This window comes from Mus caroli, unplaced genomic scaffold (assembly GCF_978045245.1).
Source record: "Mus caroli unplaced genomic scaffold, Mus_caroli_1 scaffold_7, whole genome shotgun sequence".
Classification (NCBI taxonomy): Eukaryota; Metazoa; Chordata; class Mammalia; order Rodentia; family Muridae; genus Mus; species Mus caroli.
In genome coordinates, this window is record NW_028227262.1 from 34021748 (window position 1) to 34046954 (window position 25207).

The 25207-nt window shown below is 45.6% G+C and overlaps 1 protein-coding gene across 4 annotated transcripts in view; it reads right to left on the reverse strand.

Moving 5' to 3' along the window:
- The window catches only part of Atg7 (autophagy related 7), a 215374-nt gene extending 191855 nt beyond the window's left edge, over window positions 1–23519 (reverse strand). Inside the window, exon 1 of one of the 4 annotated variants that reach the window (XM_021164861.2) lies at window positions 23478–23519. The gene's annotated coding sequence lies outside the window, so the exon portion shown is untranslated. Of the gene's footprint in view, window positions 1–19518; window positions 19703–23477 lie in introns of those variants that run through there. The other 3 variants (XM_021164859.2, XM_085840150.1, XM_029478810.2) reach the window with 3 other exon arrangements.
- Window positions 23520–25207: the final 1688 nt, after the last annotated feature.

The following is a 25207-nucleotide window of genomic DNA, read 5'->3' on the forward strand; positions in this document are numbered from 1 at the left end:
TCCCTAATGGCCACAGATGTTGAATAATATTTTTATATATTTATTATCTGTCATACTCTGTTGAGAACTGTCTGTTCACTTTGCTTGCCCATTCTGTGGTTGAATAACTTGTCCTTTCCTTGTTGATTTTACTGAAGTTGTCAGGTCTTCTGCATAAGAAGCCTCTGTCAGATGCGTGGCCGGCAAAGCTCTCTGTTCTGTAGGTGTCTCTTTCAGTGTGGATGCTCTTTAAGTTGATGTAGCCCCATAGGCCAGCTCCCAAGTGTAGCACAACCAATTTAAGCTTATCCCCAACTAGCTTACAAATAAAAGAGACTCAGACTATGGTTATTTTATTTGGCCTTGAAAATTACTGGAGGGTAACCTCTAATCTTGTCTTCTAACTACTGGCCTGGCTGCCTTCCCAGCAGTGTTCCCAAATACTTGCTGTTTCTCCTGGCTGAGTGCTCAAGGTACATCTCCCCTCATGGTGCCTTCTCCTCTCTCCTCCTCGTTCTCTGCTTCCTTCTCCTTCTTTCTGCTCAATTCCCTCCAGTAATTGGCTGTAGCCATTTTTATTTAACCAGTAGTTTTAAATTAAGGAACAAGGTTGGCCCAACAAAAGCTGGTAAATTCATAGGCCTAGACCTTCAGGTACAGAATTTAGCACTGCAATGCAGAGCAACAAAGCAAACCTCAACACCAAGCATAAAATCTGAATCATCTGCATCATACAACTGATGCAGAAAATGATGTTTATAAAATTCAGTATCTCCTCCTGGCTTAGTTAGGGTTCTATTGCTGTGAAGAGATACCATGATCAAGGCAATTCTTATAAAGGCAACATTTAATTGGGGTTGGCTTATAGTTTCAGAGGTTCAGTCTATTATTATCATGGAGAGAAGTATGACAGCCTGCAGGTAGATATGATACTGAAAGAGCAGAGAGTTTTACATGCTGATATGAAGCCAGCCAGCCAGGAGGAGGATCTTCTCCACACTGGGTAGAGCTTGAGCACTAAGATACCTCAAAGTCCACCCCCACAGTGACACACTTCCTCCAACAAGGCCACACCTATTCCAACAAGGCGACATCCTCTAATAGTGCCACTTTCCCAACTTAAACTGGGCCAAGCATATTCAAACCATCACACCTCCCAATCAAAGATATAAGAAAATAAGATTCAGAGCCCTTGTACTACAGAATGATAAATGCAGGATGGGATATCCCAGGACCTCTGTTTGGCTGAGGGAGCAGAAGCTTGCAGCCTCGGAGGACAGAAAAGATGAGGGTGTCTGTACTCATGGCTCATTCAGTACTTTGAATTTTAGCCAGAACAGCAACAAAGAAAAACAGAGATGTCAACAGAAAGGGAGAAGTCAGATTATCCCTGATTGCAGATGGCAGGAGTCTGTTCTTAAGAAATCCTTACAACTCTGCCAAGACTCTTGGAATCTATAAACAAATCCAGCAAGGGAGCAGGGTACAAAATCAATGTTGAAAACTCATTAGCTTTTCTATGTGTCAGTAGTGAACTCACTGAGACTGAAAGAAAACAACCACTGTCACTGCTCACAACAAAATTATCCCAGGAATAAAGCCAACTGAAGAGACGAAGACTCCAACAGTGAAACCTAGAACACTGCTACAGTGAAGAGACTTCTCGTGTCTATGAGTCAGGACAGTTAGTACTGCTTTCAAGTGACCACACTACTGCAGCAAGGCTTACATTGGCCACGGTCCCCAATAAAAAAAGCAACATTCTTTATGAAGCTAGAGAAAAATCCTAAAGCACACACATGGGTATGGGTGTGCCTGTAATATCAGCGCAGGGAAGGAAGGTGCAGGAGGATTGAGAGGCCAAGTCCAGACTTGGCTCAAACAAAATAAACCAAGTTTATGTGGAAACACAAAAGACCCGATAAAGTCAGAACAATCCTGAGCAAAAGGAGCAATGTTGGGGTCACTACGGTACCTAAATTCAAAATATACTATAGAAGCTGGGCGAGGTGCGTGCCTTTAACTCCAGCACCCAGGAAGTAGAAGCAGGCAGATCTCTGTGAGTAAAGGGCTAGCCTGGTCTACAGAGTATGCAATGATACCCTCTCTATTAATTTTTACATACACACACTGACAGTATAGTACAGAGTTGTATGTAGTAGCAAAATTCGTATGATGTATTGAGAAAATATATCATGTAGACCAGTGGAATAAAATACAGGAGCCTGGAAGTGAATGCATGCAGCTGCAGCCACCATGTAACTGAGCCACACTGTCCCTTGGGCATGTACCAAAGGCTCTATGACCTTATATACTGGAGACATAAGCATGCTGCTTATCACAGCACTGTACACATCAGTCAATCTCCGGAAACAGCAGATGAATGGAGAAAGAAAACTGCTACATATACACAATGGAGTGTTGGTAAGCCATTGAGGAGAAGGAAATCAGGGTGTTTGCATAAAAATCAATTGAACTAAGAGTCATCATTAAAGAAGACAGAGACAAATAGCACACGTTTCCTCTTATCTGCAGAAGCTGGAATTGAAAGAAAGAAGACTACTAAGGAAAGAGAAGAGGCGGTAAAAGAACTTCAATGAATACCAAAGCCCAACATCCACTTATATTGGGATGGCCCAGTACAGTCCATTACAAAGTGCAATATACACCGATTGATAATTATACTTTGAAAAGGGGCCTGGCTGTGGTGGCACATGCCTTTAATCCCACCAAGGGAGACAGAGGAAGGAGGAGCCTTGGTTAGCCCTTAGAGAAGAGCAAGAACAAAGGACACCACAAGAGCTGCCTGTGGCCCCATGGCTGGGGCTAGGTTACTTTGCTGATGCAAGCCTTAGGGACAACTACTTTCTACAGGCCCAGTATGTTCTGCCCACTTCAAAGTACACTTGTGCACCAGAGCCCCAGCGTGACTGGATGGAATACTCTCAACAGGCTTAGGAAGTTGAGAAAAATCAGTAGAACACAGCAGGAAGGATGAAAATAATGAATCCTTTTCCTATAGAACTGGTGAGCCTCACTGATTACAAAGACTAGCATCATACATTGGGCAATGCTTCACCTAGGGTCTCATTACATAGCCCAGGTTGTCCACAGACTTTTGATTCTCTTGCCTCAGCCTCAAGAGTGCTGGGATTACAGGTGTGCACCACCCTACTGAGAGATTCAGGAAAATGAGGTGTGTGAGGCTGCAGAGATGGCTCAGTGGTTAAAAGCGCATATTGCTCTTCCAGGATTAGAGTTCTCAGCACCCACATGGCAGCTCACAACGGTCTGTAACTCCAGCTCTCCATAAGATCTGATGCCTTCTTCTGGCCCCACAAGGGCACTATGCTTGCATACAAACTAGCACACTGACACACAGATAAAAATAAATCTTTTTTAAAAATTGAGTTGCCTGGGTCCCATGTATTCTTCCTATGCAGGGGACAAAGAACAAGGTTGGTGTCCAGGAGTCAGGAAGCCTGACCAGCAGCCCAGGTTATGCCGATGGATACCTGGTGCTACCGTGGGGCTGATGGCCATGGCTGCCATTCCCTGTATTCTTAGGAAATCTTCCCCTCTTTGCTGGGACAACTCCCTTCCATCTCTTAGAGTCCTTTATCAGGAGCAACACCCACCTCGTTGCCCTGGAACTCACAGGCTAGAATGGCTGACTAGTGAGCCCCGGGCCTCTTCTTGTCTTTGCCACCCAGCACTAAGCTCAGCATTTATTTTTTTTTACATTTTTTTTATTAGGCAGATGGGGTGTGCAAGTGTATCAAGCCATGCACAAGGAGGTCCAGAGGACAATTTATGGGAATTGGTTCTTTTCTTCCACCTTGTAGGTTCTGGGACTGAATGAATGAGGTCGTTGAGCTTGGTGGCAAGCACCTTCTCACTGCTGAGGTGTTGCGGCCTGACCGGCAGTCCGCAACATGAATGGTTCAACTGAGGATGGCAGTTTGAGCTGAAAAGAGAGGATACTAGACGGGGAGGGAGAAAGAACGAGGCTAAGACGATTTCATGTTCAAAGCCCCCCTTTACTAGTTTCGACATTCAGTTATAAAGGAAGGGGGAGGGAACCCGATTTCCCGCCAAGTAACTCGGGGTCCAGTAGCAGGATGAACACGTGTGTGGCTCCAAGCAGCAAAGAGACAGGGTCCAGCAGTGGGCGTGGCAGAACGAATGAGCAGGAAACTCCACCCCTGAGCTAGCAGGTTCCAGGCTGGGGGAAGGGAGACCACATCTCCTCCCATTTGTTAACCAAAAAATAAAAAAAAGGAAAAGGCTGGCCTGAGGCAGAAAAATTATCTATGCTCAATAGTTCTGCCTGAGTTCTTAGGGCTAAAGAAAAAACCTGTTTCCGTGGGATTTCCTAACTTTTCTAATGGTAAACTGTATCTGGCTAAGACTGTCCTTATTATCCTAGTAAACCACTAACAGAATAGCGTTGAGCTGTAGGCTCTGACTTTATAATGCTAATTAGTGCTGAATAGGTAACTTCCTGGTTGCATTTTAAGTAGGGCGTTGGAACCCTGGCTAAGTTTGACTGAACAAATTTGAAATATGCTTTATTAAGAATAACACTGAGGGGCTGGTGAGATGGCTCAGTGGGTAAGAGCACCCGACTGCTCTTCTGAAGGTCCAGAGTTCAATTCCCAGCAACCACATGGTGGCTCACAACCATCTGTAACGAGATCTGGCGCCCTCTTCTGGAGTGTCTGAAGACAGCTACAGTGTACTTACATATAATAAATAAATAAATCTTTAAAAAAAAAAGAATAACACTGAGTTGATATTCCTCCGCAATTTTGGATGACAGGCGGGGAAACAGGGAGAAGGGGTAAGACCGGCTCCTTAGTACAAGGCCAATTGGCTTTTTTATTTGGGTGGGAGGCAGTGAAGGGCTTGCCCTTTCAACAGTACGGTCTCCAACCTCTCTACTCTATTAATTAAGTTTAATAAGGCAACGCTTAACTGAGGTGATCAAGTGATTTTCTCATCCGTAGATGAGTGGGCCTTTAACCTTGGCTTGGGTGGACATTGATGACCCGAGCATTGACCTTGCTGGGTGGTGTCCAGTATTTTCACATGGGTTCTGGAGTGCAAACTCTGGTCCTCATGCCCTTTGCTAAATGATCTTCCCAGATCCCTTTACAAAAACTCATAATGGCCAATGGGAAGTGTTCTCCCTTGATGCTCATTCTCCCAAGCATTAAGCATCTTTCTATACACATCAAACATACACTATACATTGTATGCAGCCATCCAATGACAACTGCCACACCACCTAAAGTAGGATCTGTGTGAAAAGACCTTCTTTTCAGAATCTTTATTCTTTCCTCTCTTAAGCTAACCAACAACCTGTGTTTGGATACTCATTTGCTACTGATCTCCTTCCAATATAAGCTAAACACTTAATGTGAGGGGAGACAGGCCCAGGAGCCACAACAGTGCAAAGGCCTGCACTCAGGCCTGCAGAGTCAGATGTCCACAGCTCCCTCCCCAAGATCAGGCCCAACTCACTTTCCCCTGACTGTTCTCTGGTGACCTGCTGAGGTGGAATTTTATTAGTGCCACTGGATCCCACAGATTTAAAAATAAACAAACAAAAAAGCCCCTATAGCTTTAAGGGCTGGGAAGGTCACCACGAGTGACCACTTAGAATGTTGTTTACACCTCTGTAAAGCTAGGGAAGTACTAGGGAAAACAAACAAACCCCAAAGGCAATAAGAGGCATGCTAAAAGAGCATAAAAAGCATGTGGTTCAAACTTTCTATGGCTTACTCGGCTTTGAGAAAATCTGGTCAGAATAGAAGATCCTATTGACTTCACAGAGGGTGTGGCTGGGCTTCACTTTGTGACAGGAGGATGGAACAGCCACAGTAACCCAACAAAGGAATTTGCTATAAGCATCTAGGACAGGCTAGACCTCTGAGGAATCTAACAGCATGGAACCTAACCATGCATAGGATGGATGGGAAGAGCAGGGGACCTAGAGGAGGAACAAGTGCACCCAGGGGTGGAGTCAGTCCTGCCTCTCCCTGGCTCTCATTCCTCCTGAAGAGCTAGGCTCTGCAGCTCTGAGAAGAGCAGGAGAGACCTCAGCCTCTTGTCATCTTAGAAGCTGAACACACCTATAACTGGGCACTGTGCTTAGACAAGGGCCCGATGCTGAGTGTGGGTCAAGTCTCCCGATGGGACAGTGTTGCTTCTAGTGAAAGAAGACAGACTTTGATGAGGGCTTGGCATGTAACAGACAAGAATCCCAGCAGCCAAACCACAGTTAAGATGAAAGGAAATGACAGCGTGGTTGGGCAACAACCCCCCAGGGTTTCATCTGCCACAGAGCCCTGGTGCTAGTCTATCAACAGAGCCACACCCAGTGACTTACATGTGGGAACACAGATGTCACAGCATGACATTTATCCAAAGCTTATGACCTAACTGACCAAGAGAAAGAAACTGGGGAGGTGAGATGGGAATAAGGAGCAGGACGGGGAAGGCTAAGACACAGGGGGTAGGAGATAGGGGACAGGAAGAGGAAGCAGTAAGTAGAAGACAAGAGGTGGTGAGTCAGGAGTCAAGGGAAAAGGGACAGGGAGCAGGAAGCAGGGGCCAGGGACTAGAGGTGGGAGCCTGGGCAGGAGGAGAACTGTAAGCAGGATGCAGAAGGATAAGGAGGAAGTTGAGGGTGAGGGTAGGTGGCAGGGGTGGTGAGCAGAAAGCAGGGGGCAGGAGGCTGGGGAGTAGGAAGTGGAAGGCCAGGGGTCAGGGGTCAGCTACTAACAGATACACTGTATCATCTCTGAATCTTTCTAACTTGGTACTATGTATCTGTAACAGCAATACAGAAATAAGGAAATTGAGAGCAGGTTTCTTTCTGTCCAAACTGACTGTATGGACAGGTTTGAGGATGGTTTGGCAGGGCAGGAGTTACCCAGCACTGTCAGAGCTATCCCTGCTGATTATATCAGCACCTCCTGGCCCTGTGCTCCACTGATAGGAGAAGAAAAAAAAAAAAAAAGGTTTTGGCAATTGTGTCAGATATCAGGAGAATTATATACATATTTTTAAAGATGGAAACTGTTGGGGCTGTTCTTGGTTGTCAACTTGAATTAACTAAAACTCAAGCAGCTGGGTAGGTAGACCTGTGACTGATATCTCTTAATTAAATCATTAAAATAGGAAGATCCACCCTAAATCTAGGCCACAACTTCGGTGGCTGCCTATATAGTGGACATGGAAGGAGGAAGCCCTTGCTCTCTGCCTGCTTGCCCTGGCTCTCACGGGCCAGTCTACTCTTCACTGGCCTTACAGCCTACTTCTGTGGGATTCCAGAGAATACTGAAGAAGTATATACAATTGAAACATCATGGACTGAACTATTGAATTCTTAGACTTTCCATTGGTAGACAGCCATTGTTGGACTAGCTGGCCCATAGTCTGTAAACCACTGTCAATTTATTCATATACGATAGATTCATCCTATCAGTTCTGATCCTCTAGAGCAGCGCTTCTCAACTTTCCTAATGCTGTGACACTTTAATACAGTTCCTCATATAGTGGTGACCCCCAACCATAAAATTAATTTTGTTGCTTCTTCAGTAGCTGTAATTTTGCTACTGTTATGAATCATAATGTAAATATTTCTGGAGATAGAGGCTTGCCAAAGTGGTCACAACCCACAGGTTGAGAACTGTTCTAGAGAACCCTAACTAATATACTATATAAAGGATGTTGTCGAAATCTAATACAAATATTATCCCCAACAAAAGATTTTAAATACTGTTGATTTTAAAGACTGAAAAATTACTTAAAACTGAATCTAAGTTTTTTTAGTTTTTATTTATACACATGTGTGTTTGCTGTGAGTATACAGTGTACAGGTGTTCAGGAAGCCAAGAGGAGGGCATCGCCTAGAACTGGAGTTATAGACAGCTGTAAGGCACCATGTGGGTGTTAGGTACCACACCTGGGTTCTCTGCAAGACCATCTAGAGCTTGTAACCTCTGAACCATCTCTCCAGCCCTAAAAACTGGATCTTTTACCTGTCATGTTTTTTCTTTCTTTCTTTTTTTTTTTTTTCTTCTTTTTTTTTTTCCAAAACAGGGTTTCTCTGTGTAGCCCTGGCTGTCCTGGAACTCACTCTGTAGACCAGGCTGGCCTCGAACTCAGAAATTCGCCTGTCCTTGCTCCTAAGATGGGATTAAAGGCGTGCACCACCACGCCCAGGCGTGTTATAATTTTTTAATGTTAAGGAATTAAATCTAATAAGTACTTTTTAAAATTAAAATTGTTTCATTCACCTTCCCTCAGCTGAACACAGTACCTGGAGTACAGAAGACCCTTGACAAACTCTCACATGAAATCCACACTCTCATCTCTACTCCAGGCCAGTGTGCCGATGACATACAGTAAGGCAAAGCCCATCAGAACCCAAAAAGACTAATGTTGCCTGAGCTGCCCAGATAGGAAATGGGCGGCTCATGCCTTCCACTAGTGGAAGCATCTGAGTGTTGCTTTGATGATCATTTGTCAAATGATGCTGCGCCAGCCACACCAGGGCTAGCAAGCTTTCCCTGGAAGTGGCTACAAAGTAAATATTTTAGAAACTGAAAGCCACAAATAGTTTGCCTATATTAATCTCCGTTTTTTCAACCTTGTAAAAGTGTCTAAGCCAGAGGCTAGAGAAAGGGCTCAGTGGGTGGGAACGCGTGGTTGAGCTGAGATCTCTAGATTCCACCTAAGAACCTGAGTGTGAGCACTGGGGAGCAGACAGGTGGACACTGGGAGTTCACTGGCAGGACAGTCATCAAAAATGGTAAACTCCAGGTTCACTGGAGACCGACCCCATCTCAAGGAGAGGAGGTAGAGGATGATAGAGCCAGACAATCAATGTCCTCCTCTGGCCTCTGAAAGTGAAAAAAAAAATCTGTTTTTAAAAATTTATTATTATGCTTTGTTTTTATGCTTTAGAGAGACTGAATTTTTTGCCATAATATTTTACATGGCATCAGAAAGCACCAAGGCCTACTAAAGGCCAAGCAGTTTCCAAGGTTGGAATCAAAGGCCACAATCGATTGATCTAGAATGTGACCTTGTAATACAGTACATACTGGGCAGGGGGGCATGTCAGGATCCTGTGAACTTTCTATGAAGACCAAGCTGTCCCCTGAACTCACACCCCTGCCTTAATCTTCTGAGTGCTTGGGAGTGTAGGCATGTGCCACCATGCCCTGCTCTCTGTAAACTCGTTTTTATGATCAGGTAAATACAGTCTATGCAGAACACTCAGCCAGCTCTCAGCATTAGATGAAGCACGTTTAAAATTTATTGAGACTTGGTAACACCTTGAAAGACTGAGTCAGCAGGACTCCAGATTCTCAGAAGCTCAGTGCCATACCTCACCGCCACACTTGCACATCCTGGGGATTTCCTTCACCCCTTCTGCTTCCTGCCACTGCCTTTTAAGTCCTTCACTCTCAGCGCCTGACCCTGTCTCACTGCATCTCTGACTTGATGCTCTTCTTGAAGCAACAGGTAATTGGCCTACTGTGCCCTAATGCCTACTTTCAGCTGCCCCACTGATGCTCTCCCTGCCAGAGGATTGCTCATTCTTTCTCCCAACACTTGCTTACTGAGGCAAGTGAGAGTAGAGGATAATTTAGTAACATGGACTCCATTTGGTAAAGGTATACATACGCCTCCCCATACTTCTAAGAATGCACCTGGGAGCCTGTGACATTTGCCTGCCTATACTATGCACACATAAACACACCTCTCTCAACAATGCGTCTGGCAGCCTGCTAGCAACCTGGGACCCCCGCATGCATCAACCTACACATACCCACTACTCCTCTGCCAACAACTTGGTTTCTCCTTCCCTTGACAACGGTCAAATTCAGACAGATTCCAGCTCATTGTGCTCTCTCTGTGTCCAGATACAAGAACCAATTTTAGTACAGAAAGGCAAAACTGCATCCTCCAAGGAATTTCTAGGGGCAATCCCCATCTTACACCTGTGCCTAACTGAAAGTACATATACTACTGGCAGTGACATGTGCAGCAGGTTATCTGACCTAACCCATCATTACAGAGAACCATCTGAACCACAAAGCCCCTTAGCAGCAGCCTCCCCTTCCTCAGACCCCGGGCAGAGTATCTCCACCCATGTGACTTTCTTCCTACTGCTCTCTTGCCGCAGGCTCGGACCTGCTCTATTACTTTGCTGTGAATAAAGTTTCCTCACTACCTTGTCACCTGCATGAGCTTTATCTTACTCATGAATAAGAGGCCAAGAACCTGGAGACACTCAGCCCATAGTGTCACAGGTGGCACTGTGCTGCTGCCCTAAGCCTCCTGTGCATCTGGTTCCGTGTTCACCTCTTTGCTTGCCCATCTGTCTCCATCCATTCACTTGCAAACTCCCAATGTAAAGATCATGATTCATGCCGGAACCCCTCCCATATTGCTAATCCCTTGCAAAAAGGCTCTCAGTGAGACAAGAGGGCTGGTGAGAAGTTTTCATGGATAAAGCCACTTGCCACCAAACCCGACAACCTGAGCTGGATTCCTAGGACACACACACACAGTGGAAGGAAAGAATCAACCCTGCAACTGTTCTCTCACCTCCACATGAGTGTCATGGCATGAAAGTGTACGTGCATGCACCAGCATGCACACACACACACACACATTAATAAACAAGAAAACAAGAATGTAAAACCAAATGTCACTGGGATGAATTCTAGATTCCTTTCTGAGAATCTCCCTTGACAGACATAGGAGCAAGTGCCTCTATGTTTGGGAAGACAGACTGCTGATTCTAGAAGCTTATTACCATGGACAGTGGCAACAATCCTAAAGAACACATAGGATGGGGAGCTGCTAACTGATGTAAGGTCTCTGACCTACTGTCCTTCCTTGAGGACTAAGATCTCAGTGTTCACATGTCAACTTAACTTGCTCCTTACTACACAGAGAAGCAAAAGAGAGGATGTGCTTGTGAAAGTGCTCCTGTAAAAAGGAAGTTCAGGGTCTCTCCTTCAGCCTCACCATAGCTATCCAAAAAAAAAAAAAAAAAAAAAAAAAAGGAAAGAAAGAAAAGAAAAGAAAAGCCATAAGAAGAAAGAAAGTGACCACAGGGACAAAACCTGGTCATTGAGCTGGGGTATGGCCCAGTGGTATGGCCTGCACTTGGCACATTCAAAGCTCTGGATTCCAGTCCTAGCACAGGAAAAGAAAAATGCTGTTGATGATGTCAAAGTTGATGCCAGCAGACAGTCTGTGCTATCGGGTCAAATGCATGAGAACAACATGGATGCTCTGGGTAGGTATAAACATCAAATAAACCCAAACTGAAAAACATTCTGCAAAATGGATGACCAGGACAAGCTGACAACCGCCAGGGTGTCATAGTCCCACTGAAGCGCTGCTGCAAACTGAGTGAGTGGGAAGACACAACTGGACAGGGTGGGAGCCAGGCTCAGCTTCACTAAGGGGCCTGCCTGGGTAAAACCACATGGAAAGCTGAGGGGGCCGAGATGCCAGTTCTGGTTGGGAGACTGAGGAGGAGGACTGCTGTGAGTTTGAGGTCAGCTTGAGCTACACAGTAAATTCAGGGCTATATGATGAGAGCATGCATCAAAAAAAACCCCACATACACAAACACACATACATTCTCACACTCACACACACACACACACACCCCTCCCTGAATGGAGTTTCTAGGAAAGGGATAAACGGAATCTTCTAGCAACATTTCTGCTGGAAAGACTAATTTTACCACTTGGACACATAGCTTTACTCTAGAGCAGGCAAACCCCATCAACCTTCATAAAGACACAGTCATGATCAGTGTGTGTGTGTGTGTGTGTGTGTGTGTGTGTGTGTGTGTGTGTGCAACCTGAATATAAATGAAGAAAGCCTCTAATGTCAAGACAAAGCCACCTACCAAGAACCTCAGGGTTCACATCTCCACCTGGGTTAGCAGGTGGTGACTTACTTCCTTTTAATGCAGAAGAACCTGCTTCAAATAAGAACTGTCTCCCATGACCTAGCACTTCCATGACCTAGCACTTCCATGACCTAGCACTAACACGACCTAGTACTTTTGCACTGCTCTTCTGGAATTTTTTACCAGACAGGCTGAAGAAGAAGGCATGGGCTTTGATGTTCATGAAATGATTAGAAGATGTGTTTGCTGGGGTGTGGTAAGGTTGCTCAGCAGTTACCTGTCAGCATGGGTCTAATTGGATTGGACACAGCAAATTGCAGACCAGTAGTAGATCGTCAGAAACAAAGGAGGCACACTGGTAGAAAATTAGCAGCTAGAGAAGCAAAAAGCTCTCTGCAGAGAAAGTGGAGCTGGAGAGGGGAGCAGAGAAATACACCAGCCTCCCCCCCCTCCCCCCCCACACACACTGTAGCCTCACAGTCCTTTCTCTGTGTTTTGGGCTTTTTGTTTGATTGCTTTGAGAGAGTTTGGAAGTTTTTAGTGGTTCAGAGAGAAAATGCCAGAAGCAGAATTGGCAGGATGAAGTGAAAATTTCGGCCTGAAGTCCTCTAGGAGCCAGGTTCTGGGTCCACTTGCTACTAGCTGAGAAACCCAGATTTTCCCATCTGTAATGCGTGGGCCGATGTCACAAGCCAGGATGCCTCTGGAAAAGGAAGGGGGGTGGGAATGTTTGCCCCAGAGCCTGGCATCCAGGAGGCAGAGGCATAGCTGCAATCCATTTTCCAGTCCCTCTTTGTGCTAGCCTACAGCATTCTACAAATATGGCTCTAACTCTGGCTAAGAAGTGTCTTGCCTGCCTTCAGGGCCCAGAGCTTTAGCTGGGAGATAGACCGGAAGTGGAGACAGGAGAATTCCTAGATGCTTCCCCACCAGCTATCAAGGTCCACACAGTGAAAAACCAACAAAGACTGTCTCAAACAAGGTGGAAGGCAAGGGCGGACATCTGAGGTTGTTAAGGCTTTTATTTGACCTCCATACCTGTACCTTTATTCACACACAAAGTACAGACATATTTCTTTAAAAGTTTCAGGACTGGCACAAACTCTGTGATCTACAGTGGTATACTGCCTGCAAGATATGCTAGGGCAATGGTAGCACAAAGCTTACGGAAGTAATTAACCAATAACTGATTTGAGTTAAGGCCCACTCCACCAGATGGAATCCATACCTGAAACTAGAGAACCAGAGACTAGACAGCCCAGGGACCTAGGGTAAAAGCAAATCATCTTGGTCTAAAAACAATAAAAACAGCAAACACAGCACTTGGGAGGCAGAGGCAGGCAGATTTCTTGAGTTCGAGGCCAGCCTGGTCTACAGAGTGAGTTCCAGGACAGCCAGGGCTACACAGAGAAACTGTCTCGAAAAAAACAAAAAACCAAACCAACCAACCAACAACCAAACAAACAAAAAACAACAACAAGTAAACAAACAGACCCCAAACCTTCAGGCAAGAAGACAGTACAGCCTGGTGCGCTGTAGGATGGATGAGAGGGAGGACAGTTTTACAGGCTGAGGACTCGAGTTCCCTTCCCACCTATCTTTCAAATTCTGAGACTTTTCTGCACGTGTACACAAGATGTACTAACAGCCAGAAAATGCAAATAGTTGCTGTATAAGAGGCATACAAGACAGATAGCAATGGGGCAGGGGATTTAATGTGGCTGTGAAGCCCTTCCTTAGCAAGTACAGTGCCCTGGGCTCAGTACCAATATGGGAACGATGAGCTAATACAATCAAAACATGTTAAAGACATACAGGTTTCCTACCTTTCGGCAAACACTTACCTGATCTCTTGCCCCCACCCACCCTGCATGCATACTTCAGGGTTTGGTAGGCAGCAATAGGCCCACCTTCAGAGTTAACTGTCAGGGAATCCATGCTGGCAACAGCAGCGCAGCTTGGAATTGAGCCTCGCACAGTCTGCACAGGTGTGGTGGGAGGCAGGAGGAGGCGTGTCTAAATGCATTAACTAGGCCAAACTCTTTCCCATGGATACCCTTCAGCCAAGCTTTTACAAACCGAAAGAGCACTCTCAACAGCTGAGTGGAATAACTTTTTTCTTCTGAGCCTTACACGACAAAATGTTGAACTTAGCTGGTTCCCTCTCAATTAAAAGAAAAAGGGAAAGAGACATCCTGTGGTTACCGTTACAAAGTAAAACAGTAAAATAAAACAGCCCACACAGTTCTAAATCCCGAGAATGGGGCAGGTGGTGGGCAAATACAAGATCAGGAAGCTACACTGGGACTGAGTGAGTGCCTCAGTGGGTAACAGCACTTAATGAGCAACCATGAACATCTGAGTTTGCATCCCCACCTCCTATGTAAAAAGCCAGCAACAGCAATGCATGCTGTGACTCGGATGCTGTGGAGGGATTGGAGCTTGCTGGCTGCCATTCTAGCTCCAAGTTCAGTGAAAGGTCCTGGTACAAAGGAATAAGGAGGAGAATGGCAGGCAAGACACTGATTGTCTGCCTCTGACCTCCATGCATGCACTTGCACACATGTGTATATCCGTACACAAACACACAGGCACACACACACTTACACACTATGATAGGCCAAAGGGAGAAAGGTAAACTGGGGAGTGCAGCACAAGCCTGCAACCCCAGCTCTGGGGACAGTGAGGCAAGAGGATCATGAGTTTGAGGCCAGCTTATACTAGAGTAAGATGCTATTTCAAAATTAAAGAAAACAGAAAGGAAGCTGTTTTGCTTCCACGCCAATTCCAGATCCTCCAGTGGCTTCTGCACAGCACGGGACATTCCTGTCCAACATGCACCCAGGTATTTCCTCTCCCCACGTACATCTCAGCCTCGCCATTCTTTCTACAGACGCTGCCCCGTCCAAAAGCACTCTGTACCTCATCTTCACCGCGCAGTCAGTAATTTATGAATATTATTTTTTGAGACAGTCTCACTATATAGCTTAGGCAGGCTTCAACTTCCTCCCACCTTGGCCTTGTGAGCACTGGAATTCCAGGGGAGGGCCGGCATACTACCATGCCCATCATTTTATACATGATGAATATCTGTCTTTCCTGGAAGCAAAGTTCAAACAGAACCGTGCTGGTTTCCATGTTCCCACCACTGCTTACCGAGCATTTGCCTGAGTCCCAAACCACTCACAGTGCTGATGACAAGGTCTAGGAATGAATGGCCAGCAGGGTATGTTCAGGCGAACCGGAATGAGCCTGGCCAGGATGAAGGAGAGGCGTGAGGACAGAGCAGCTAAACCCTTTGGTCACTGGAGTAGGCAGAGCTATATGCACGCTGCAGGGCCTGATAGGAAAGGGACTTCCATTCCAGCAGAGCTCTGTACTCCAGAAAGGGAGTGTACAGTGGCAAGGGTAGACTGCTAAGGTGGGCCAAGCAGCAGGAGGCAGGGTGGGAATGCATGCGGACAAGGCAAGGAGGGAAGGCAGTGAGGAGGACAGCAGGTACAACTCGTCAAGAGTCACTCAGGAAGGAGACCCTGCAAGGGAGGGAACACCCAAGAAAGATGTGAGATTCTACGTCAAGGACTGAGGGAAAAGATGATGGCAAATTAAAGGATGCAGAAAGAACAGCAGGTTTACAGGAACAGTAACAAGCTTCCATCTTGACTCCAGGGTGGCATTGCAGGAGAGTCCCCAAGACACACAGCAGGGGTCACAGGTCTGTTAGCATAAAGTTGTATGTGAGAAGGTCAAAGAACTGTGGGTACAGCCTTGAAGAAAACTAGTACTCAGAGTAGAAGGGAGAGAGGCCATGGATGTAATCAAGAGGAAAATGGTCAGGCTGGTAAGCACAGGACAACGCCAGCAATGAACATACATCAGCAATGCATATATACCAGGTAATGTTAAGAAGTCAGGAGATGAAGCAGGAAAGCTGGGGAGCTCTGGCAGGATGCTGTCAGCTGCTTGGGGATGCAGTGTGGTGGGTGCTGGGTACACAAAGCATGGCAACCAGTGAAGGTGGGAGGAAGCAGAGCGCTCCACATTGCTCTCACCAACACCGTGGCTGGAAGGGTAGGCAATGGCTAGAGGCTGTGCTTCTTTTTCCACCAGAAGAGAGAAACTGAGGCTACTGAGGTGGGACTGGATAGTGAAAGACCAAAGAAAATGGACAGACAATGCAGTCAGGTCTTAGGGAAAGAAGACTGGATCTGTGGTGGTCTGAAGAGAAATGGCCCCGATAGGTTAGGAAGTATAGCTTTGTTGGATGAAGTGAATCACTAGGGGTGGGCTTTGAGGTCTCAGAAGCTCAATCCAGTCCTAGAGGCTCACTGTCTCTTCTTGCTGCCTGTGGATGGAGATGTAAAACTCTCAGCTTCTTCTCCAACACTCTGTCTCCCTACACGCTGCCATGCTTCCCACCATGACAATAATGGATTAAGCCTCTGGAACTGTAAGCCAGCCCCAATTAAACATTTTCCTTTATAAGAGTTGCCTTGGTCAGCCATGGTATCTCTTCACAGCAATAAAAGTCTAAGACAGGATTTCACAGAGGAATCAGCCTCATAGTGCATGAGTTCTTCCTGGCTTTCCTAAGTCCCTCTTCCTCCTGTCCATCCTCCCTTTCAAACAAAGACTCAGTATGTAGCCTAGCCTGACCCCCAACTGTCAAAATCCTTCTGCCTGTCTCTAGTGGTGGTCTTACAAATGAGCATTAGCCACCAAGCCCCTGCTAACACACTATCTTTCCCCAGATTAGAAATTAAGTGCAAAATGATGGACAAGGCTTAAAAAGAGTGGGGATGAGAAGCAACAGAGAAAGAAGAGTCTTGGCTGATGGGTGTAACATGGTGAAGCAAGAGGCAGGGAGGGCAGCTGAGGACTGTGGGGGAGGACTCAGGAAATGGTCAAGAGCATCCCAGAGCCATGTAGCATCCAGACTTTGCTGGAGACACAAGAGTATGATTGTAGGAAGAACATCATGTGTCTACTAGGTCACTGGTGCGCCCCTTCCCCACATGGCTGGATCCCCTGAAAGAGACTTCCTTTCCACATATGCCCCAACCTAATGAACAGATGCCAGTTCAAAGGGCGGGGCCTAAGTAAAGAAGGTAGGAACACCTGGAATTCTGGGGTTCTGTCTCATCTCACCTAGGACTACACAGTGAGCCTTCAGACTTTGGGAGAGGGAGGGGAAATCAGGAAGAGGAAGAGGAAGGCATCAGTGGGTTTCACTTCCCTGGGTAAAGATGGAAAAACGAGGCCAACTGACTCTAAGTCTAACCTCAGAGAAGGCAGGTATAACCAGAGACCTTAAGCAAAAAACTTAGGCCCCAACATGAGTCTTGCCTTCTTCCTCTCCTGAGCCAAGCCAGCAAAACCTACCTCCTTTCTCAAAAATCTACTGCCTTCTCTGGTAGCCAGTGATTCTGACCAGCTGTTGTCCTCTGTCACCTGGATTACTGCCACAGAATCCTGACAAGTCCTCAGGTTGACCTGCCTTGTGCAGTGACTTAGAGAAGACAGCATACACCCTCCTTGCTCAAACTTCTTCAGCTCTCCACTTCCTACTCCAGTGCTTTCAAAGTAAAAGTCCATGATTCAGCAGGTAACGGTGCTTGCCCACAAGCCTGACCACCTTTTCTTGATTCCCCAGGAGTCAGGAAGGACAGAAGTGACTCCGGCAGGTTTTTCCCCTGAGCACTATGCTGCACCCTACCCCACAATGACATTGTAAAGGTCTCCAAACTTCCCAGCCAGCAGTCCATACAGGCAAGGCTAAGTGGGCAATGTTTACCTCATCTTCCCCTCACCCTTTGGTCATACTAGGGACAGAGCCTGGTGATATAGCTTTGCCTCTGGCATCCTTGGCCCTAATCTTAAAACACATCCAATAATTGGCCTTTTTGTTTATTTGCTTTATATATTTGCTTTATTTTAGTTGACTCACAACTAAAACCATCACACTGCTAGGTTAAAGCAGCCACTTAAGCAGTTGGTCAGTCTCAAACTCTATACATCTTAGTGAACGTGGTTCACTTAAGAGTGGATGTTCTGGCCGGGGCCTAGCAAACACAGAAGTGGATGCCCACAGTCAGCTATTGGATGGATCACAGGGCCCCCAATGGAGGAGCTAGAGAAAGTACCCAAGGAGCTAAAGGGATCTGCAACCCTATAGGTGGAACAACAATATGAACTAACCAGTACCCGGAGCTCGTGTTTCTAGCTGCATATGTATCAGAAGATGGCCTAGTCGGCCATCAGTGGAAAGAGAGGCCCATTGGTCGTGCAAACTTTATCTGCCTCAGTACAGGGGAACGCCAGGGCCAAGAAGTGGGAGTGGGTGGGTGGGGGAGTGGGCAGGGGACTTTTGGGATAGCATTGGAAATGTAAATGAAATAAATACCTAAAAAAAAAAAAAAAAGAGTGGTTGTTCTGGCCAGGCGGTGGTGGCACACACCTTTAATCCCAGCACTTGGGAGGCAGGCAGATTTCTGAGTTCAAGGCCAACCTGGTCTACAAAGTGAGTTCTAGAACAGCCAGGGCTACACAGAAAAACCCTGTCTCCAAAAAAAAAAAGTGTTTTTTCTGAAGCTCCAGAGTTTCAATTGGGGTTTTACACTGTCACTATCACACACACAAACACACACACACACACACACACACGATGCAGAAGAAAGGACTATGATAGTGCCAGGCAGTGGTGGCACAGCCAGGGCTACACAGAGAAACCCTACCTTGAAAAAGCAAACCAACCAAACAAGAAAAAAGAACTATGATAGAAACTAGAAAAAAAAATAGCGTTCTACCTTAACTTTTGCTTTCTGAGACAATGTCTTCTTCCAGGGACCAGGTTGGTCTGGAATGTGCAATCCTCAGGCCTCAGCCTTCTGAGGAGAGGCATACACCAACAAGTCCAACTGGGAAATGTCAACATTTAAAAAAACCACAATTTTTCTATACATTCTATATTTTTATCGCTTTTTAATTTGGTAGGAAGAGCATGCCAGAGTGGGGATGCATGTGGGGATCAGAAGGCATGTTCTCATCTTCCATGTGGGTCCTGTGGGTCAAACTCAGGTCATTAGACTTGGCAGCAAGCACCTCTCACCACAGAGCCTTCTTGTTGACACAGTACATTCTTTTATTAATTTACCCAAATCTGCTATAAAGATGGAACTCAGGGCTTCATGTATGATGTGCACCAGACCTCTCCTCCATATTCTATAGAGGACCCTGAAGCCCAGGAAGTAACTTTTAGAAGAGTGGCATGTAGCCTCTGTGCTTAAAATGCTACTGCCTACGGGGCCATGCATAATGTGGCTCCTACTTCTCAGACACCTTTTAGCCTGCAACTCTACCATGGCTCTGCTTCCCTTCAGGCCATTCAGTGTCGCCCAGGGCCTCATTCTTATCACCTGCAAATCCTCTTTATTTGGAGTACCCTGGGCACTGTTCCAAGTGGGTCCAAGCTTTTGACACCAGAACAGTGTGCTGTCACCTATAAAGTTCATGCTGTCTGTGTAATTTAATGTTTTAAATAAATCTGCAGTTTTGTGTTGGGCTGCACACACTGGACGTACCTGCTAGATCCAAGATAAAGTGCCAGTGTGGCTGTGTATCCCCAGCCTGATTTGCCTGCAACCAAAGTCCTCCTCCCTCAAATCTCTGCAAGTTTCTTGCCAGATTGTCACAAGTCAGCTCCTGGAGGGAAAGGATACATACATCCCTCATCTTTGCATTCCCAGATGCTGGGGCCCTGTAAGGCACTAAGCAGATCCATGCTTATTTTCTTTAATGAGATACTGGCAGGCTGGAGAGATGGCTCAGCAGTTAAGAGCACTGACTGTTCTGAAGGTTCTGAGTTCAAATCCCAGCAACCACATGGTGGCTCACAACCATCCATAATGAGATCTGATGCCCTCTTCTGGTGCGTCTGAAGACAGTTATATTATAGTGTACTTAGGTATAATAAAAAATAAACTGAGAAAGATGTATATATATATATATATATATATATATATATATATATATATATATAGAGAGAGAGAGAGAGAGAGAGAGAGAGACAGGCTAAGGACAGAAAAGGATTCCCTGAACTCCCTGCCCACAAAGGCATTTCTCTGTGTGGCTCAGGCTGTCCTGTAACTCTGTAGACCAAACTGGCCTTGAACTTAGAGATCTACTTGCCTCTGCCTCCAGAATGCTGGGACTAAAGGTATGTGCCACTATATTGGCCTTCAGAAAATGAACCTTGATCCTGTGGTTTTGTAATAAAGTCCTATCCTCCACTCTTTAAAAGGTCCAAACATCACACAGAAGTTGGCCACATAAACCTGAAGACAGATGTTCCAGGCAGATGAGGGCAGAGCTCTATGCAAGACAACTGTAAGCAGTGTAAGAAAACTGGGGGACAAAGCTGGGGTGAAGATAGTTTTCATTGTTTGGGTTTGGCTCAAATACCATGTCCTCAGAGTTCATTCTTGTTCACCACATTCTCAAATAGCATCCTCAAATCCAAACAGAAACCAAATGGCTCCTGGTTGCTCTCCATCCTGTTACCGGGAATTTTATACAACCACCCAGGACTTGAAGCACCTCCCACTCCTTAGAAGTATTCTGTTACTAATTCATTCATTTCTGGAGACTGGGCTTCATGTAGCCCAAGCTGGCCTTGACCAAGGCATGCAGCTGAAGATGGCTTTGTTCCTTGTCCATTTTCATGTGTTTGTGTTGTCCATGTACATATATGCATGTTTGCATTATGGGAGGGCACATGTGCACAGGGGTGCACATATGTGCACATTCTTGTGGAGGCCCAGGTGAAGTTGGGAGTCATCCTCCACCACATTCCACCTTGTTCCATTGAAGCAGTCTCTCAAACAGACCCAGGACTCATCAATATTCCATGTCAATAGTCTAGCTAGCCAGCTTGCTCTGCACAGCCAGCCTCCACCCTCCAAGGCTGAAATTAGAGACAGGTCATCAAGCCCACCTGGTACTTATGAGGATTCTGGGTCGCTGATCCTTGTGTTTGCATGGCATGGGTAAGCCACTGAAACATTGCTCCAGGCCTCAACTTCGAATTTTTTGTTTGTTTAGACAAAGCCCCACTGTGAAGATCAGGATGGTCTCCAGATCCTAAGATATCTGCCTGCTTCTGGTACTGAGATGAAATGATTGTACTAGTATGCCTATCACAAGATTGAACTCTTATGTTTTTTTAAGACAAGGTCTCTCTGAATAGCACTGGCTACCCCTGTAAATTTATTCTGTAGATGAGGCTGGCCTTGAACTCGGAGATCCACCAGAGTGCTGGGATTAAAGGTGTGCACCACCACACCTAGCATATTGAACTCTTAATCCTTCTCTGCTTTCTCTGCCTCAGCCTCTCAAGTGCTGAGATTAAGATAATCACTACCACCTCATTTAAAGTGTACAATTCACGGACACTTAGGGGATCCTACTTCATCTTTAGGACTTACAAATAAAGCCTGGTACATAATAGGCACTCACATGTGTCTTTTATTTGGTATTCAAGTATGCCATTGACTTGGTATATCTATGCATATTTGTTAAACATATATACCAGAGACTGCTTTGTATGTTGGGATTTAATAATATAAAAGTCTTGGCCGGGCGGTGGTGGCACACGCCTTTAATCCCAGCACTCGGGAGGCAGAGGCAGGCGGATTTCTGAGTTTGAGGCCAGCCTGGTCCACAGAGTGAGTTCCAGGACAGCCGGGGCTACACAGAGAAACCCTGTCTCGAAAAACCAAAAAAAAAAAAAAAAGTCTTGTATCACAGTAGAGCTGACTATGGATAAAGAACTAAGTGCATTTAGCTACAGAGGAGAGAGGAAGGCAGTCTAGCAGTTTTCAAAGATACACGTGGGGCAACTAAAAGCAAGTATGACTCTAATTGGGCAATGACTGTGACTGTGACTGCAAGCCACAGTCCTTAGCTCCTCACATGACTTTTTGAGTAAGAACTGGGTGGAGGCAAGCTGGAAGCAACAGGAAGTCATGAGCTTTCGAAAACCAAGGCCTGTGGTTGAGGTGTCCCAAGTCCTAAATAAATAAATAAATAAATAAAATAAAAAAATAAACAAATAACAGTCTATGGGAAAGGAAAAGCCTGAGGCAGAGTCCTCAAGTCTACAAGGCAGACAGGTCTGTTTACCAGTTACATGGGTTTTAAAAAAAGAAAGACAAAGTCAAACCAACATAAAAAGCCACCAAATTAGCACGTTTGAAAGGGAAAGCACATTTGTGACCAGGATTTATAAATAGGATGCCTGATATGGGAGTGAAGCTCTGAGGTGACAATAGAGTATTTGCTGTCAATATGACTCCAAAGTCTCTTTTTTTTTCCCCCCCAGGAACCACTTTCCATTTGTTTACCCCTGTTTCCCCCCTGTATAAGCTATAAGGTACACACACAGAAACACATACAAACACACCATCTTGTAATGTATCCATTAGAAATAGGAAACCCTGAATGTAAAAAAAAAAAAAAAAAAATCAATAAATAGCCCATGATATTATGATGCCCAGCATGAAGGAACACATCAGAAAAACAGGCGTAGTGGTACACACCTGTAACCCCAGGACCCAAGGAGGTGGAAGTAGAAATATAAAAACTCAAAGGCCGGCCTCTGCTTCACTGAGTGTTCAAAGACAGCATGGGGTGCATGGCATTCAGTTTTTAAAAAATAAATTTAATTTATACTGGAAAGCTGACTCGACTCAGTGCTTACAAGGACCTGGGTTGGGTTTCCAGCACCCATATCAGGCACAGCTTGCCTGGAGCTCCACTTCTGCTGGGGTCCGCCATGTCTTGTCTCTGGAGGCATGCGATCACACACGCATACACGCACTCATAGTTACAAATAATTTTAAAGAATTAAATAAAATTGTAGACGCAGGTTGAATTCGGTCTCATCTCAAATTCAATTTGGCATGTGCTGGTAATTGAACCCAGGACCCTGGAACGCTGAGGAACGGCTCTGGGACTTAACTACACCCCACACCCCTTTTCCAGTTTGCAAAAGGGTTTGTGTCAGATTGCCTAGGCTGGTTCTAAATAGCAGTTCTCTTGGCTCAGGTTTCCTGCGGCTGGGGTCACCTCTCTCCACGACCATGCCTGGCTCAGAAACTTTCTGACAAGTGCATTTGCCTCACCAGGCTGATTTCCTATAAAGTACTAATTTGTAATCTCTGGGCCCTTTAAGGGGATGCAGAACCTCTAGTAGAAAAGATTTAATTATGTCCTCCTCATAAGTAACAAGATCAAGTCCCTTCACAGTCCGGGGACACAAGCTTACTCCGTGGCCCGTCCACACACGCCAAAGGCAGCACTTCACAGAATGAGCAACCAGAGGCGCCTCCCGACCCGGAGATCGCAACACTCTCTGCCGGAGTACCAGGGGACCGAGTATAGACAGGTGAAGAATATTCCAGACCAGCCCAAAACTAGCTTCAGCTTTCCTAAGTGAACCCCGCCAGCCCCGGCGGCTGCTCTGCAACCACCGCTTACTTACCGCCGCTCAACTTCCGGCAATCACAGCCCCAGCCGCGCCGCGCGGCCCAATGACGTAATAACCCAGCCCAAACAAACGCGGAAGCGCCGCACGCATGCGCACAACAACAACAACAACAACAAAGGGTCCCTACAACCGCAATAACGGGATCGAAACTATTTAAGGCTAACCTGTAAGCCTACTTGGGCTTGTAAGGAAGATTACATTTTCCTGCGAGTGACTCTACAGTACTACGGAATTATTATCAAATTCCCAGTGTACTACTAGAGTACAGGTGTTGAAACAAGGTTTACTTTTAATTTTTGCATTTTAATTTTTTTTTTTTTTTAAAGATTACACTACATAGCCATGGCTGTTCTGGACCTGTATACATACATCAGTCTAGTCTCGAAATAATAGAGATTGCTTACCTTTGCATTGCCCCAGTGCTGGGATTAAAAGCTTGCCCAACCAAATATGACTCTGGAAAACCAAATAGAATCTAAAATATCCACCAAGCTACTGCAGCCAGCAACTTCATTGACTATAAAATCACTTCTTAAGAACCTACTACGAGCCAGACGGTGTGGCATATGTCTTAAATTCCAGCATTTGGGCTGGGCGTGGTGGCATACGCCTTTAATCCCAGCACTCAGGAGGCATAGGCAGGCGGATTTCTGAGTTCGAGGCCAGCCTGGTCTACAAAGTGAGTTCCAGGACAGCCAGGGCTACACAGGGAAACCTTGTCTCGAAAAACCAAAATAAATAAATAAATAAATAAATAAATAGGGCTGGAGAGATGGCTCAGCCGGTAGGAGCACTGACTGCTCATCCAAAGGTCATGAGTTCAAATGCCAGCAACCACATGGTGGCTCACAACCATCTTTAATAAGATCTGACACCCTCTTCTAGTGTGTCTGAAGACAGCTACAGTGTACTTAGATATAATAATAAATAAATCTTTTTTTAAAATTAAAATAAATAAATAAATAAATAAATTCCAGTATTTGGGAGGCAGAGGTAGTTGGATCTGTGAGTAGTGAGTTCTGGGACAGCCAGGGCTACACTATCTCAAACAAAACAAAACAAACAAACAAAACAAACAAAAACTTACTACTGGCAAAACATGGGAAAACATTTTTTGACAGGATAATGAACATAAATAAATGCTCTAGCCCGGGGAGTCTTGCACATGAGTGACTTCCTTAGTGACAAGAGTGTACTTGACTTGATTTAGTTCTATAGTCCAGGATGATCAGAGCTCAAGGCAAGCATCCTGATACCGCATCACCATTGCTGAGATGGCAGTCCATGGACAACTTTCCTGGCACACAGTGCCTTTGGAGTGCCTCTAGGGATTCATCATAATATCATGGACTATTTATTGATTTTTTTTAAATTAAGGGTTTCCTATTGGAGTAAACAAATGGAAAGTGGTTCCTGGGAGAAAGAGAGAGAGAGAGAGAGAGAGAGAGAGAGAGAGAGAGAGAGACTTTGGAGTCAGAGTGACAGGAAATAACCTTAGACTCTGAAAAATAAGGAAAAAAAAACACAAAACGAGCATTAGGAAGGAGGCATGAGGTTGGGGAACAAAGAATAACTACTGGAATTGAAGACCACCCTGAACTACAGGTGGGTAAATGTCTCCAGGACCGCAACAGGCTACCAATCACAGCGGATCAACAATTTTGTACCCAAGTCATCATCTTGCCCCAAACATCACAGAGAGCAAGATGGAAGGTGTGAGTTCC